The sequence below is a fragment of the Vulpes lagopus genome, chromosome 7 (genome assembly GCF_018345385.1).
Source record: "Vulpes lagopus strain Blue_001 chromosome 7, ASM1834538v1, whole genome shotgun sequence".
NCBI lineage: Eukaryota > Metazoa > Chordata > Mammalia > Carnivora > Canidae > Vulpes > Vulpes lagopus.
The window spans coordinates 128,614,562-128,629,694 of NC_054830.1; the positions used below are offsets into that span (position 1 = coordinate 128,614,562).

Sequence of the window (15,133 nt, forward strand, 5' to 3'; positions counted from 1 at the left end):
ACAGGGAGGTAGTTTTCAAAGCATTGTCTCTGCATGGGGTCAGTGCAGGAAGATTATATTCAGTGTGCTAGGGGGCGGGACACGGAGCTGGATACAATAGGGAGCTTACACATATTTTGTTAGGCACTTTGGTCCAACAGCAAATACCTAACTTGTCAGTAGCTTGTCAACATACTAGTGCATATGTTGTATGTTAAACAAACAAACAAACAAACAAAGGCCCCAAACCCTACCATAGGAGGAGATCTCAGTATTATAATGAGCTAACGGTAACTTTAGGGCAACTCAGAGCTTCTGCTCAGGTCCTGAGCTCCAAACTGGCTCATGCAAGGGTGTATCCATTGGAACACCTGGCCACATGTCTCCTTGGCAGGAGCTGCTTGTTCTGCAAAAGGACACATTTTTTCCCCCTGCTTTTGTCCCTCCCTCCTCTTTTTCTCTCTGCACCTAGCTTTCCGCCCTCTGATCTGAATAATTCCCCATGGTGTCTTCACTATTTTCCCCATAGCATTATTGAATAGTTTTGAGTTTAATTTTAGATATTTCATATTTTTAAGCTTTTGTAAATGGCATCTCTTTAAAAATTTTATTTTTAAAGCATTGGTTTTGTACACAGTTGACTGCCTAATGTCTCCTAATTACAGTAATGAATTTGTTGTTTTGGACCTTTTGTATAGTATATAGCACATGAATGACAGTTTTGCTTCTTTTGTTTATATATTTTCTTTTCTATAATCACCATATTGAGTGGTCTACAATTTCTAGTCAAAGTAGAAGGAGATCAGAAAAATGACAAAGTAAAAGCTCCAAGCCTTCAATCCTCTTTGGAAACAACAACAACAACAAAAACCCAACTTACTAGAAACTAGCCGAAATAAGCTTAGAAAAGCTCTGGAAAACAGTAAAAAGATCTACAGCAACCAAACACTGAAAGTAAAAACCACATTTGAAGTCGTGGAAGTTTTGTGGCATTTGTATTTGTGCTTGCGCCTCCCCTCCCCCCGCTGGGTGTCTTAGTCTGGGAGGAGGCAGTGCGGTTCCCATTCCTTCTCTCTATCAGGATGAGAGCAGGGCAACCTTTATTGTAAAGTTCTAGCTTATTTGGGGGCTGCCAGAAGTACTGAGCTCTGTCTTGCCTCATTCAGATCTCAAGTAGGGAGAAGCAGTGAGCATTGCTCATGAAAATTATAGGTAGATGACAGTCACACTGACACCTGGGGCAAGAAATGAAGGATACAGACAAGATAGATTATCTAAGGCCCCTGGGGGAGGCTTGGAGTGAGACTCTTGGAGAAATCAAGACATTTAAAAGCAGCTGAAAAAGCAACAGGAGGCCCAACCAAGAGGCATGTTCAGAAAAGAACAAAGAGATCTTAATTTTTCACATCTATCTAGTCCCTTGGCTGAAAGCGAGCCAGCTAATTAGTAAAGAACTACTATAGCTGAGAACCAGTTTGCAAAGACTGGGAGAGGTGACTAGTTCGTTTTGTTTTAAAAAAGATTTTTTTTAAAAGAGCAATTTTAGGTTCACAGCAAAATTGAGAGCAAAATACAGAGATTCCCATATACCTTCTGCCCCAACACAGGCATAGTAGATGCACCAATTATCAACATCACTCACCAGCTCTGTACCTTTGTTACAAATGATGAACTTACATTGATGTATCACAGTAACCCACATTCCATAGTTTGTGGGTTCACACTTGTTTTACATTCTGTAGGTTTGGACAAATATGTAATGAATGACGTGTTTCACTGCCCTAGAATCCCTCATGCTGTGCATATTTATTCCTCCTTGTCCCCTAAGCCCTATCAACTCTTGGTGTTTTTACTGTCTTCATAGTTTGGCTTTTTTTTCAGATGTCACATAGTTGAAATCCTATGGCAAATAGCTTTTTCAGATTGGCTTCTTTCACTTAGTAATATGCATTTAAGTCTCCTTTGTGTCTTTGCATGCCTTGATAGATCATTTCTTTTTAGTGCTGAATAATGTTTATTGTCTTGATGGACCACAGCTTATCCATTCGTTTATGGAAGGACATGTAGGTTGCTTCCAAGTTTGGGCAATTATGAATAAAGCTTCTATAAACATTTATGTGCAGGGTTTTATGTGGACATAAGTTTTAAACTCCTTGAGCATGATTTCTGGAATGTGGAGTTAGGGAATATTTAGTTTTGTAAGAAACTACTACTGTCTTCAAAAGTAGCTGTACCATTTTGCATTCCTATCAGCAATCTATGAGTGTTTCTTTTGCTCTACATCCTCGCCAGCACTTGCTGCTGTCAGAGTTTTGGATTTTGGCCGTGCAAATGGCTATGTAGAAGCATCTCCTTGTTTCAATTTGTGTATTTCTTTGATGACATATAATGTGAATCTCTGCATGTGCTTTTTTGCCATCTGTAGATCTTCCTTAGTGAGGTATCTATTAAGGTCTTTGGCCCATTCTTAAATCCAGTTGTTTGTTTTCTTACCATTGAGTTTTCAGAGTTCTTTGAATATTTTTGGATAACAGTCCTTATCAGATATATTCTTTTGCAAATATTTTGTCCCAGTCTGTGGCTTGTCTTCTCATTCTTTTTTTTTAATTTTTAAAAATTATTTATTTACTTATCTATTTTATTGCAGTTCAATTTGCCAACATATAGCATATCACCCAGTGCTCATCCCATCAAGTGCCCCCTCAGTGCCCGTCACCCAGTCACCCCAACCCCCCGCCCACCTCCCTTTCCACTTGTTCGTTTCCCAGAGTTAGGAGTCTCTCATGTTCTATAATCCTCACTGATATTTTCACTCATTTTCTCTCCTTTCCCCTTTATTCCCTTTCACTATTTTTTATATTCCCCAAATGAACGAGACCATATAATGTTTGACCTTCTCCGATTGGCTTACTTCACTCAGCATATACCCTCCAGTTCCGGCTCGCGCCGCAACCATGGTGGACATCATGGAGTTGCCCAAGTCCCGCGTCAATGCCAGCATGCTAGCTCAGTTCATTGACAGGCCGGTATGCTTCGTGGGGAGGCTGGAAAAGTTCATCCCACTGGAAAAATGTTTATTCTTTCAGATGGAGAAGGAAAAAATGGAACCATTGAGTTGATGGAGCCCCTTGATGAAGAAATCTCTGGAATTGTGGAAGTAGTTGGAAGACTAACAGCCAAAGCAACCATTATGTGAGCATCATATGTCCAGTTTAAAGAAGATAACCATCCTTTCGATCTTGGCCTTTACAATGAAGCTGTGAAAATTACCCGTGAGTTTCCTCAGTTTTTTTCTTTGGGGGTTGTGCAATATGATTGATCTTGATGAGTACATTGAAGACTGTCATAGGAAATCCCTGATATTTGAGGGAGATTTCTGTGATTTTAAATATTTAACTTGTTCTCTTTTTTATTTCATTTACCTAACCTTACGAGATACTGCAATATCCCACTTTTGATGAAACCTGTCTGTATATCGAAACTTAAGTCCTCCTAAAGAATCCCATCTCCAGTAATATGGTCAGGTCAGATGCAAGAACAAAGCAGTTGCCTTGAATTTAGTTTTCTGTTTTACTAATAAAAGCTGAAATGGTACATACTGTTGATTAAAAAAAAAAAACCCTCCAGTTCCATCCATGTCGAAGCAAATGGTGGGTATTTGTCATTACTAATGGCTGAGTAATATTCCATTGTTTACATAAACCACATCTTCTTTATCCATTCATCTTTCGATGGACACCGAGGCTCCTTCCACAGTTTGGCTGTTGTGGACATTGCTGCTAGAAACATCGGGGTGCAGGTGTCCCGGCGTTTCACTGCATCTGTATCTTTGGGGTAAATCCCCAGGAGTGTAATTGCTGGGTGGTAGGGCAGTTCTGTTTTTAACTCTTTGAGGAACCTCCACACAGTTTTCCAGAGTGGCTGCACCAGTTCACATTCCCACCAACAGTGCAAGAGGGCTCCCCTTTCTCCACATCCTCTCCAATGTTTGTTGTTTCCTGTCTTGTTAATTTTCACTGTTCTCACTGGTGTGAGGTGGTATCGCATTGTGGTTTTGATTTGTATTTCCCTGATGGCAAGTGATGCGGAGCATTTTCTCATGTGCTTTTTGGCCATGTCTGTGTCTTCCTCTGTGAAATGTTTGTTCATGTGTTTTGCCCATTTCATGATTGGATTGTTTGTTTCTTTGCTGTTGAGTTTCCTAAGTTCTTTATAGATCTTGGATACTAGCCCTTTATCTGATAGGTCATTTGCAAATATCTTCCCATTCTGTAGGTTGTCTTTGAGTTTTGTTGACTGTTTCTTTTGCTGTGCAGAGGCTTTTTATCTTGATGAAGTCCCAATAGTTCATTTTTGCTTTTGTTTCCCTTGCCTTCATAGATGTATCTTGCAAGGAGTTACTGTGGCCAAGTTCAAAACGGGTGTTGCCTGTGTTCTCCTCTAGGATTTTAATGGATTCTTGTCTCATATTTAGATATTTAATCCATTTTGAGTTTATCTTTCTGTCTGGTGTAAGAGAATGGTCTAGTTTCATTCTTCTGCACATGGCTGTCCAATTTTCCCAGCACCATTTATTGAAGAGACTGTCTTTTTTCCAGTGGATAGTCTTTCCTGCTTTATCAAATATTAGTTGACCATAGAGTTGAGGGCCCATTTCTGGATTCTCTATTCTGTTCTATTGATCTATGTGTCTGTTTTTGTGCCAGTACCACACTGTCCTGGTGATTACAGGTTTGTAGTACAACCTGAAATCTGGCATTGTGATGAACCCAGCTCTGGTTTTCTTTTCTTTTTCTTTTCTGGTTTTCTTTTTTATATTCCCCCTGGCTATTCGGGGTCTTTTCTGATTCCACACAAATCTTAAGATGGTTTGTTCCAACTCTCTGAAGAAAATCCATGGTAGTTTGATAGGGATTGCATTAAATGTGTAAATTGCCCTGGGTAGCATTGATATTTTCACAATATTAATTCTTCTAATCCATGAGCATGGAATATTTTTCCATCCCTTGTGTCTTCCTCAATTTCTTTCAGAAGTGTTCTGTAGTTTTTAGGGTATAGATCCTTTACCTCTTTGGTTAGGTTTATTCCTAGGTATCTTATGCTTTGGGGTGCAATTGTAAATGGGATTGACTCCTTAATTTCTCTTTCTTCAGTCTCATTGTTAGCGTATAGAAATGCCACTGATTTCTGGACTTTGATTTTGTATCCTGCCACACGGCCGAATTGCTGTATGAGTTCTAGCAATCTTGGGGTGGAGGCTTTTGGGTTTTCTATGTACAGTATCATGTCATCTGCAAAGAGGGAGAGTTTGACTTCTTCTTTGCCAATTTGAATGCCTTTTATTTCTTTTTGTTGCCTGATTGCTGAGGCTAGGACTTCTAGTACTATGTTGAATAGCAGGGTGAGAGTGGACATCCCTGTCTTGTTCCTGATCTTAGGGGAAAGGCTCCCAGTGCTTCCCCACTGAGAATGATATTTGCTGTAGATGATATTTGCTGTAGGCTTTTCGTAGATGGCTTTTAAGATGCTGAAGAATGTTCTCTCTATCCCTACACTCTGAAGAGTTTTGATCAGGGATGGATGCTGTATTTTGTCAAATGCTTTCTCTGCATCTATTGAGAGGATCATATGGTTCTTGTTTTTTCTCTTGCTGATATGATCAATCACATTGATTGCTTTATGAGTGTTGAACCAGCCTTGCTTCCCAGGGATAAGTCCCAGTTGGTCATGGTGAATAATCTTCTTAATGTATTGTTGGGTCCTATTGGCTAGTATCTTGTTGAGAATTTTTGCATCCATGTTCATCAGGGATATTGGTCTGTAATTCTCCTTTTTGGTGGGGTCTTTGTCTGGTTTTGGAATTAAGGTGATGCTGGCCTCATAGAATGAATTTGTAAGTACTCCATCTCTTTCTATCTTTCCAAACAGCTTTAGTAGAATAGGTATGGTTTCTTCTTTAAACGTTTGATAGAATTCCCCTGGGAAGCCATCTGGCCCAAAAGACTTTTGTGTCTTGGGAGGTTTTTGATGACTGCTTCAATTTCTTCCCTGGTTATCGGCCTGTTCAGGTTTTCTATTTCTTCCTGTTCCAGTTTTGGTAGTTTGTGGTTTTCCAGAAATGCATCCATTTCTTCTAGATTGCCTAATTTATTGGCGTATAGCTGCTCATATATGTTTTTAAAATTGTTTGTATTTCCTTCGTATTGGTGGTGATCTCTCCTTTTTCATTCGTGATTTTATTAATTTGAGTCTTTTTTGTTTCTAATAAGGCTGGCTAATGGTTTATCTATCTTATTAATTCTTTCAAAGAACCAACTCCTAGTTTTGTTGATCTGTTCCACAGTTCTTCTGGTCTCTATTTCATTGAGTTCTGCTCAAATCTTTATTAACTCTCTTTTGCTGGGTGTAGTTTTTATTTGCTGTTCTTTCTCCAGTTCCTTTAGGTGCAAGGTTAGCTTTTGTATTTGAGTTTTTTTCCAGTTTTTTTTTTTTTTTTGAGGGATGCTTGTATTGCAATGTATTTCCCTCTCAGGACTGCTTTTCCGTATCCCAAATAGTTTGAACAGTTGTATCTTCATTCTTATTAGTTTCCATGAATCTTTTAAATTCTTCTCTAATTTCCTGGTTGACCCTTTCATCTTTTAGCAGGTTGCTCTTTAACCTCCACTTGTTTGAATTTCTTCCAAATTTCTTCTTGTGATTTAGTTCTAGTTTCAAAGCATTATGGTCTGAAAATATGCAGGGGACAATCCCAATCTTTCGGTATCGGTTAAGACCTGATTTGTGACCCAGTATGTGGTCTATTCTGGAGAAAATTCCATGTGCATTTGAGAAGAATGTGTATTCAGTTGTGTTTCGATGTAAAGTTCTGTAAATATCTGTGAAATCCATCTGGTCCAGTGTATCATTTAAAGCTCTTGTTTCTCCAGAGATGTTGTGCTTATGATATCTGTCATTTACAGAAAGCACCGTGTTGAAGTCTCCCAGTATTAGTGTATTATTATCTAAGTATATCTTAACTTTGGTTATTAATTGATTGATATACTTGGCAGCTCCCATATTCGGGGCATAAATATTCATGATTGTTAGGTCCTCTTGTTGGATAGATCCTTTGAGTATTATATAGTGTCCCTCTTCATCTCTTACTACAGTCTTTGGGTTTAACTTTAATTTATCTGATATGAGGATTGCTACCCCTGCTTTCTCTTGAGGACCATTTGAATGGTAAATGGTTCTCCAATCTTTTATTTTCAAGCTGAAGGTGTTCTTAGGTCTAAAATGAGTCTCTTGTAAACAGCAAATAGATGGGTCTTGCTTTTTTATCCAGTCTGAAACCCTGCGTCTTTTGATGGGATTATTAAGCCCATTCACGTTCAGAGTTACTATTGAAAGATATGAATTTAGTGTCATCATAATACCTATTCAGTCCCTGTTTTTGTGGATTGGTTCTTTGGACTTACTCTTTCTTTTACAGAGTCCCCCTTAATATTTCTTGCAGAGCTGGTTTGGTGGTCACATATTTTTTAGTTTCTGCCTATCTTGGAAGCTCTTTATCTCTCCTTCTATTCTGAATGAGAGCCTTGCTGGATAGAGTATTCTTGGCTGCATATTCTTCTCATTTAGGACCCTGACTATATCCTTTCTGGCCTGCCAGGTCTCTGTGGAGAAGTCTGCTTAACCTCATACTTCTCCCCATAAAGGTTAGGGATCTTTTGTCTCTTGCTGCTTTAAGGATCTTCTCTTTATCTTTGGAATTTGCAAGTTTCACTATTATTATTTTTTTTTTTAATTTTTTTTTTTTTTTGCATTTATTTATGATAGTCACACACACACACAGAATGAGAGAGAGAGAGAGAGAGAGGCAGAGACACAGGCAGAGGGAGAAGCAGGCTCCATGCACCGGGAGCGCGACGTGGGATTCGATCCCGGGTCTCCAGGATCGCGCCCTGGGCCAAAGGCAGGCGCTAAACCGCTGCGCCACCCAGGGATCCCCCAAGTTTCACTATTAAATGTCGGGGTGTTGAGCGGTTTTTACTGATTTTAGGCGGGGGGGATCTCTCTATCTCCTGGATCTGAATGCCTGTTTCCCTCCCCATGTTAGGGAAGTTCTCAGCTATGATTTGTTCAAATACACCTTTGGTCCTCTGTCCCTTTCGGCATCCTCTGGAACCCCAATTAAATGTAGATTTTTCATTCTGAGGCTGTCATTTATTTCCCTTAACCTTTCCTCATGATTTTTTAATTGTTTTTATCTTTTTTCCTCAGCTTCCTTCCTTGCCATCAACTTATCTTCTGTGTCACTCACTCGTTCTTCTACCTCATTAACCCTCATCATTAGGACCTCCAGTTTGGATTGCATCTCATTTAATTGATTTTAATTTCGGCCTGATTAGATCTAAATTCTGCAGTCATGAAGTCTCTTGAATCCTTTATGCTTTTTTCCAGAGCCACCAGTAGCTATATAATTGTGCTTCTGAATTGGCTTTCTGTTTTTTTTTTTTTTAATCTTTTTTTTTTTTTTGAATTGGCTTTCTGACATCAAATTGTAATCCAAATTCTGCAACTCTGTGGGAGAGAGTAGTATTTCTGATTCTTTCTTTTGTAGTGAGTTCTTCTTTCTAGTCATTTTGCTCAGTGCAGAGTGGCTAAAAACAAGTTGTACTGGAAAAAGGAAGGAAAAAAAAAAGAGAAAAAAAGGAAAAAAAGAAAAAAACCCAAAGAACAAAAAAACCAAAACGAAAACCAAAAACAAGGTGGAGTATCCTCTGGTTCTATGTACTGTAAGTCCCTCGACTTCCCTTGGAACTTCCGGTGCTGCTTGGTCAAGAACTTGCTTTTCCCCTGTCCTTCCAGCTGTTCTTCTGGGGGCGGGGCCTGCTGTGCTGATTCTCAGGTGTGTGCACCTTGGGGAGCTGCCCCACCCCCGCGCCGGAGGTGCTCCGTGGGAGCTGTTTATCCTGTGAGGCCCCTGCTTCCTGGCCGCCCCGCCCCTCCCAGGCACAGGGTGACACCAGGAGGAACAACAGTGGCCAGCTCTCCAGCCCTGGAATCAGCTCCCACAGTCCACAGGGGCCTGATGCTCCGGGGGCGGGGGGCGCTGATCAGCACAGCCTGGGGGCACTGGGTGGCAGGAGCGTCCTTGCTGTCCTGTATCCCGGCCTCCGCCTGTCGGGGGTGGGGGACCTCCGGATCCTGGGCTGTTGTCCCCCAGCGCTCTGGGCTCCCGGGCCTGCGCCGCTGGAATCGCACTCCCAGGGCGCGCAGCCCCTCGGTGTGACCCGCCTCCTGAGCCGCCCCCGGAGCTGCTCCTGGGCCCCGCTGGGCGCGCGCTGCAGCCCTTTTCCGCGATGGCCCGCGGTGTGTGGCGCGCTCTCCCCGGGGCGCAGGTGCTCTGTTAGTGCCCCTGGGAGCTGGACGGTATCCCCGCCCTCCTGGGACCCTGCCCGAGCTCCCTGAGAGCGCCTTTCCCTCTGGGAAGATAGTAAAGCTCCTGCTTCTCCAGGACGGGGCTTTCCTATCCTGGGGGCACTCGCCGCGGGGCCTTAGCCTGGCTCCTCAGACCCCCCCTCCCCCTGGATGCTTTTTAAAAATTTTTGGGGGGGCATCCCCAGTGGCTCAGCGGTTTAGCGCCGCCTTCAGCCCAGGGTGTGATCCTGGAGACCCAGGATCGAGTCCCGCGGCGGGCTCCCTGCCTGCTTCTCCTTCTGCCTGTGTCTCTGCCCCCACCCCCGTCTCTAATAACGAAATAAAATCTTTAAAAAAAATTTCCCCTCCATCTTCCTACCTTGATAGAAGCGCGAACTCTTCTCACTGTAGCGTTCCAGCTGTTCTCTTTTTAAATCTCAGGCCGAATTTGTAGGTTTTCAGGATGATTTGAAAGTTATCTAGGTAAGTTGGTGGGGAAAGGTGACTTGGGGACCCTACTCTTTTGCCATCTTCTTGTCTTCTCATTCTTTTGAGAGTGTGTCACAGAAGTTTTAAATTTCTATCAAGTCTAGCTTATCAATTATTTCTTTCATCAATCATGCTTTTGATACTGTATCTAAAAAGTGATCATCACACCCAAAGTCATCTACTTTTCTATGTTATCTTTTATTTATTTAAAGATTTTTTAAAAAATATTTTATTTATTTGAGAGAGCGAGCATAAGCAGGGAGAGTGGCAGAGGGAGAGAGAGAAGCAGGCTCCCCTGAGCTGGAAGCCCTAAGTAGGGCTCGATCTTAAGACTCTGGGATCATGACCTGAGGCAAAGGCAGATGCCTTTGGTGCCCTCAAAGGCACCCAGGTGCCCCTCAAATTTTATTTTTTTGAGTAATCTCTACACCAAACCTGGGACCCAAACTCCCAAACCCGAGATCAAGAGTTACACACTTCACTGATTAAGCCAGCTATGTGCTCCTCTCCTATATTATCTTTGAAAGTTTTAACATTGTGTGTTTTACATTTAACTCTATAAAATCCATTGAGTTGATTTTTGTGAAGAGTATAAGGTCTGTGGATAGATTCAGTATTTTGCATGTAGATGTCCATACGTTCTAGCACCATTTGTTGAAGAGACTATCATTGCTCCATTTTGTCTTGCCCTTGCTCCATGTTAAAGATCGGTTGGCTATATTTATGTGGGTCTATTTCTGAGATCTCTCTTCTATAGTATTAATCTATTTGTCTCCTCTTTACCAACACCATATTATCTTGATCACTGTAGCTTTTTTAAAAAAAGATTTTATCTATTCATGAGAGGCACAGAGAGAGAGAGAGAGAGAGAGAGAGAGAGAGAGAGGCAGAGACACAGGTAGAGGGAGAAGCAGGCTTCATGCAGGAAGCCGGATGTGGGACTCCATCCCGAGACTCCAAGATCTTGCCCTGAGCTGAAGGCAAGTGTCAAACCACTGATCCACCCAGGGATCCTGATCACTGTAGCTTTATAGTAAGTCTTTAAGTTAGGTAGCATCATTGCTCCAACTTCGATCCTCTTCGTTATTTTGTTGGCTATTCTGGGTCTTTCACCTCTCCATATAAACTTTAGAATCAATTTGTCAGTACTTGAAAAATGATTTGATTGGGATTTTATTGAATCTCTAGACTAATTTGGGAAGAGCTGACATTTTGACAATATTGAATCTCCCTCTCCATGAATATGGAATATTTATCCATTTATTTAGTTTTCCCTTGATTTTGTTCATTTTGTTCAGGGTTTTATAGTTTTCTTCATATAGATCTTATACATATTTTATTATATTTATAGCTAAATATTTCATTTTTGGGGGTGTTAATGTAAATGATATTGTGTGAGGTTTTTTTAAAAAAGATATTTATTCATTCATTCATTCATTCATTCATTCATGAGAGAGACACACACACAGAGAAGCAGGCTCCATGCAGGGAGCCCTATGTGGGACTGGATCCTGGGACTCCAGGATCATGCCCTGGGCGGAAGGCAGACGTTCAACCGCTGAGCCACCCAGGCGTCCCAGTGATATTGTTTGTAATCTCAAATTCCACTTGTTGATTGCTGGTATAGATGAAATTGACTTTGCTATAGTTGCTTATTAGTTCTAGGAATTTCTTGGTCAGTTCTTTTGGGTTTTCTTTTCTTTAAAAAAATTTTTTTTTATCTATTCTTTCAGGAGAGACACAGAGAAAGAGGCAGAGGGAGAAGCAGACTCCCTACGGGGATCCTGATGCAGAACTGGATCCCAGGACCCCAGGATCACGCCCTGAGCTGAAGGCAGACACTCAACCACTGGGCCACCCAGGCCTCCCTCTTTTGGGTTTTCTGTATAGGCTATCATGTCATTGTTAGAGTAGGTCATTGAGAGAACATGGCCACTGGTTGACTCCTGAGCTGGACCCAGGCAAGAGGAGGCTCCTTACCTCTTCCCCTGGCCTTGGAATGTACATTCTGCCTGCTATTTCCATACTAGAAGCTATTTCAAGTACCTAAATTTTGATAGAGGAGTGTGTTGTTGAAACCTCTGGACTGGATATGTGACTGAACCCTGTTAAGGTTTGTATGTAAACTTTTAAGATTCCAGCAAGTGGATACAGAGATCTACTAGTCTTGTTGCCCAAGATACACTTTGTATGTAAGTTACCTTGCTTCTTAAAGATAACTGCCACCTACCAAACTGGAGTGGTCTACTGTCTCTGTGTCTTCTTTCCCAGCATGTAAGGGGGACCAGTTTCAGACTTCTCCTGGGAAACTCTTGAGGTTGTGAACTAATACTCATCTGTGAACAAAGACAATTTTATTCCTTCCCAATCTGCCTTTTATTTCCTTTTTTTTTTGTCTTTTGTATTAGCTATGACTTCCAATCCAATGTTGAAAAGCAGTAGTAAGAGGAGACATCTTAGTCTTGATCATGAACAAGCTTTGAGTTTCTCACTATCAAATGAATTATAGGGGATTTATAGATACTCTTTATTAAAATGAGGAAGTCTTCTGTTACTAGTTTGGTGATAGTTTTTATCATGAATGAGTATTGGATTTTGTCAAATGCATTTCCTGCATCTACTGATATGCTCATGATTTTTCTTTAGACTGTTGATATGATGGATTACATTAATTGATTTTCAGATGTTGAACTAGCCTGGCATATCTGGGATAAATCCCACTTGGTCATGGTGTATAAATCTATTCATACATTGTTGGATTCAATTTGTTATATTTTGTTGAAGATTTTGCATTTATCTTCATGAAAAATACTGGTCTGTGGTTTGTTTTCTTATATTTTCTTTGTTGGCTTTTGGTATTGTGGTAATGATGGCTTCATAAAATGAATTTGGAGGTATACCCTATGCTTCTATATTCTTACAGAGATTTAGAGAATTGGTATAATTTCCTTTTTTAGTGTGTGGTAGAGCCCATCTGGGCCTGGTGATTTCCATTCTAGAAGCTTCATAATTATTGATTCAATTTCTTTAATAAATGCAGACCTATTCAGATTGTGTTTCTTTTGCATAAGTTTCAGTTTATTGTGACTCTCAAGGAATTGGTTGATTTCTTTCTTTCTTTCTTTTTTTTAAAGATTTATTTATTTATTTATTTATTTATTTATTTATTTATTTATTCAGAGAGAGCGAAAGAGAGGCAGAGACACAGGCAGAAAGAGAAGCAGGCTCCATGCAGGGAGTCCGATGTGGGACTCGATCCCGGGTCTCCAGGATCACACCCCAGGCTGCAGGCGGCGCTAAACCGCTGTGCCACCGGGGTTGCCCGAATTGGTTGATTTCATGTAGGTTATCAAACTAGTTTGCATAGAGCTGCTTATAGTCTTCTTTTATTATACTTTTATTGTCCCTGAGTTCTATAGTGGTATCCCCTCTTTCATATACCATGTTAGAAATCTGTGTCCAATCTCTTTTTTTTTTTTCTTAGTTAGCCTGACTGGAGGCTTTTTGATACTGTTGATTTTTTCAAAGAATCAGGTATTGGTTTTATCAATTTTTACTATTGATTTCCTGTTTTCAACTTCATTCTACCCTAATTTTATTCTTCAGCTTACTTTGGGCTTAATTTGCTCTTCTTTTTCTAGTTTCCTAAGGTGATAGCTTGGATTACTAATTTTAGATCTTTCTTCTCTTCTTATGTATGTATTCAATGCTATAAATTTCCCGTTAAGCACTGCTTTCATTACACCCAACAGGTTTTGATAAGTTGTGTTTTCATTTTCCTTTTTTTTTAAGGATTTTATTTATTCATGAGAGACAGAGACAGAGAGAGAGAGAGAGAGAGAGAGAGAGAGAGAGAGAGAGAGATTGAGAGACATAGGCAGAGGAAGAAGCAGGTTCCCCATAGGGAGCCTGATACGGGCCTCAATCCCTGGACCCCGGGATCACGCCCTGAGCCAAAGGTAGATGCTCAACTGCTGAGCCACCCAGGCATCCTGTGTTTTCATTTTCATTTAGTTCAAAATATTTTAAAATTTCTCTTGAGATTTCTTTCACCTATGTGATATTTAGAAGTGTATTATTTAACTTCCAGCAATTTTGGGATCTAGTTATCTTTCTGTAATTTATTTCTAGTTTAATTACATTGTGAGTCTTTGAAGAGCAACTATTGTATGACTGGTTTTAAAATTTGTTAAAATGTGTTTTATGGCCCAGAATGTAGTCTATATTAATGAATATTCCATATGAGCTTGAGAAGAATGTATATTTCTGTTTCTCCTTACAGTTCTGTTGGGTTTTGCCACATGCAATTTGTTTTTTGTTTTTTTTTTAAATTTTTTTTTTAATTTTTTTATTTATTTATGATAGTCACAGAGAGATAGAGAGAGAGGCAGAGACACAGGCAGAGGGAGAAGCAGGCTCCATGCACCGGGAGCCCGACGTGGGATTCGATCCCGGGTCTCCAGGATCGCGCCCGGGGCCAAAGGCAGGCGCCAAACCGCTGCGCCACCCAGGGATCCCATGCCACATGCAATTTGATATTCATTATTAGACACATACACATTAAAGATTGTTATGTCTTCCTGGAGAACTGACCCCTTTATCATTATGTAATTACCTTCTTTATCCCTGATAACTTTCCTTGCTTTAACATTTATTCTTCTGAAATTAATATCATTATCCTAACTTTCTTTGCTTAGTGTTAGCATACTCTATTTTCTTCATTTATTTTTATTCTATATGTGTCTTTATATTTAAAATGGATATTTTGTAGACAGCCTATTATATTTTTTGATCCATCTGACAGTCTTTCAATTGATGCATTTAAACCACTGATATTTAAAGTGATTATTGATATAGTTGAGTTAATATTACCATATTTGTTACTGTTTTCTATCTGTTGTCCTTGTTTTCTGTTCCTATATTTGTTTTCCATTCTCTTTTTGCCTTTGAGGTTTTAATTGAGCATTTCATTTGATTCCTTTTACTCTCCTTTTCTATGATGAGATGTCAGTCTTTTGGTAAGCCTGTGCCTCTTGACAGAACTTTATAAGGGTTTTAAAATCTACTTTTTATAACTTTTTTGGTGGGATAGGATGGTGAGGGTATACTAGAGTTGGGTATTTCTTCTCCCATGGGGAAGGGTGGGGCTGAGTAAAGTTGGCTATTTCCCTTTGTCCAGAACAGTTAGGCTTTGATAATACTCCAACAGTTTAAGCTCTAGTTAACTAGTTTCTTCTGAGGGCAGGTCTTGTTAAGAATA

The 15,133-nt window shown here is 40.3% G+C and overlaps 1 pseudogene; it reads left to right on the plus strand.

Annotated features, from left to right (window-relative positions):
* Positions 1-2,933: 2,933 nt before the first annotated feature.
* On the plus strand, positions 2,934-3,298 carry LOC121495504 (annotated as a pseudogene).
* The last annotated feature ends 11,835 nt before the right edge of the window (positions 3,299-15,133 follow it).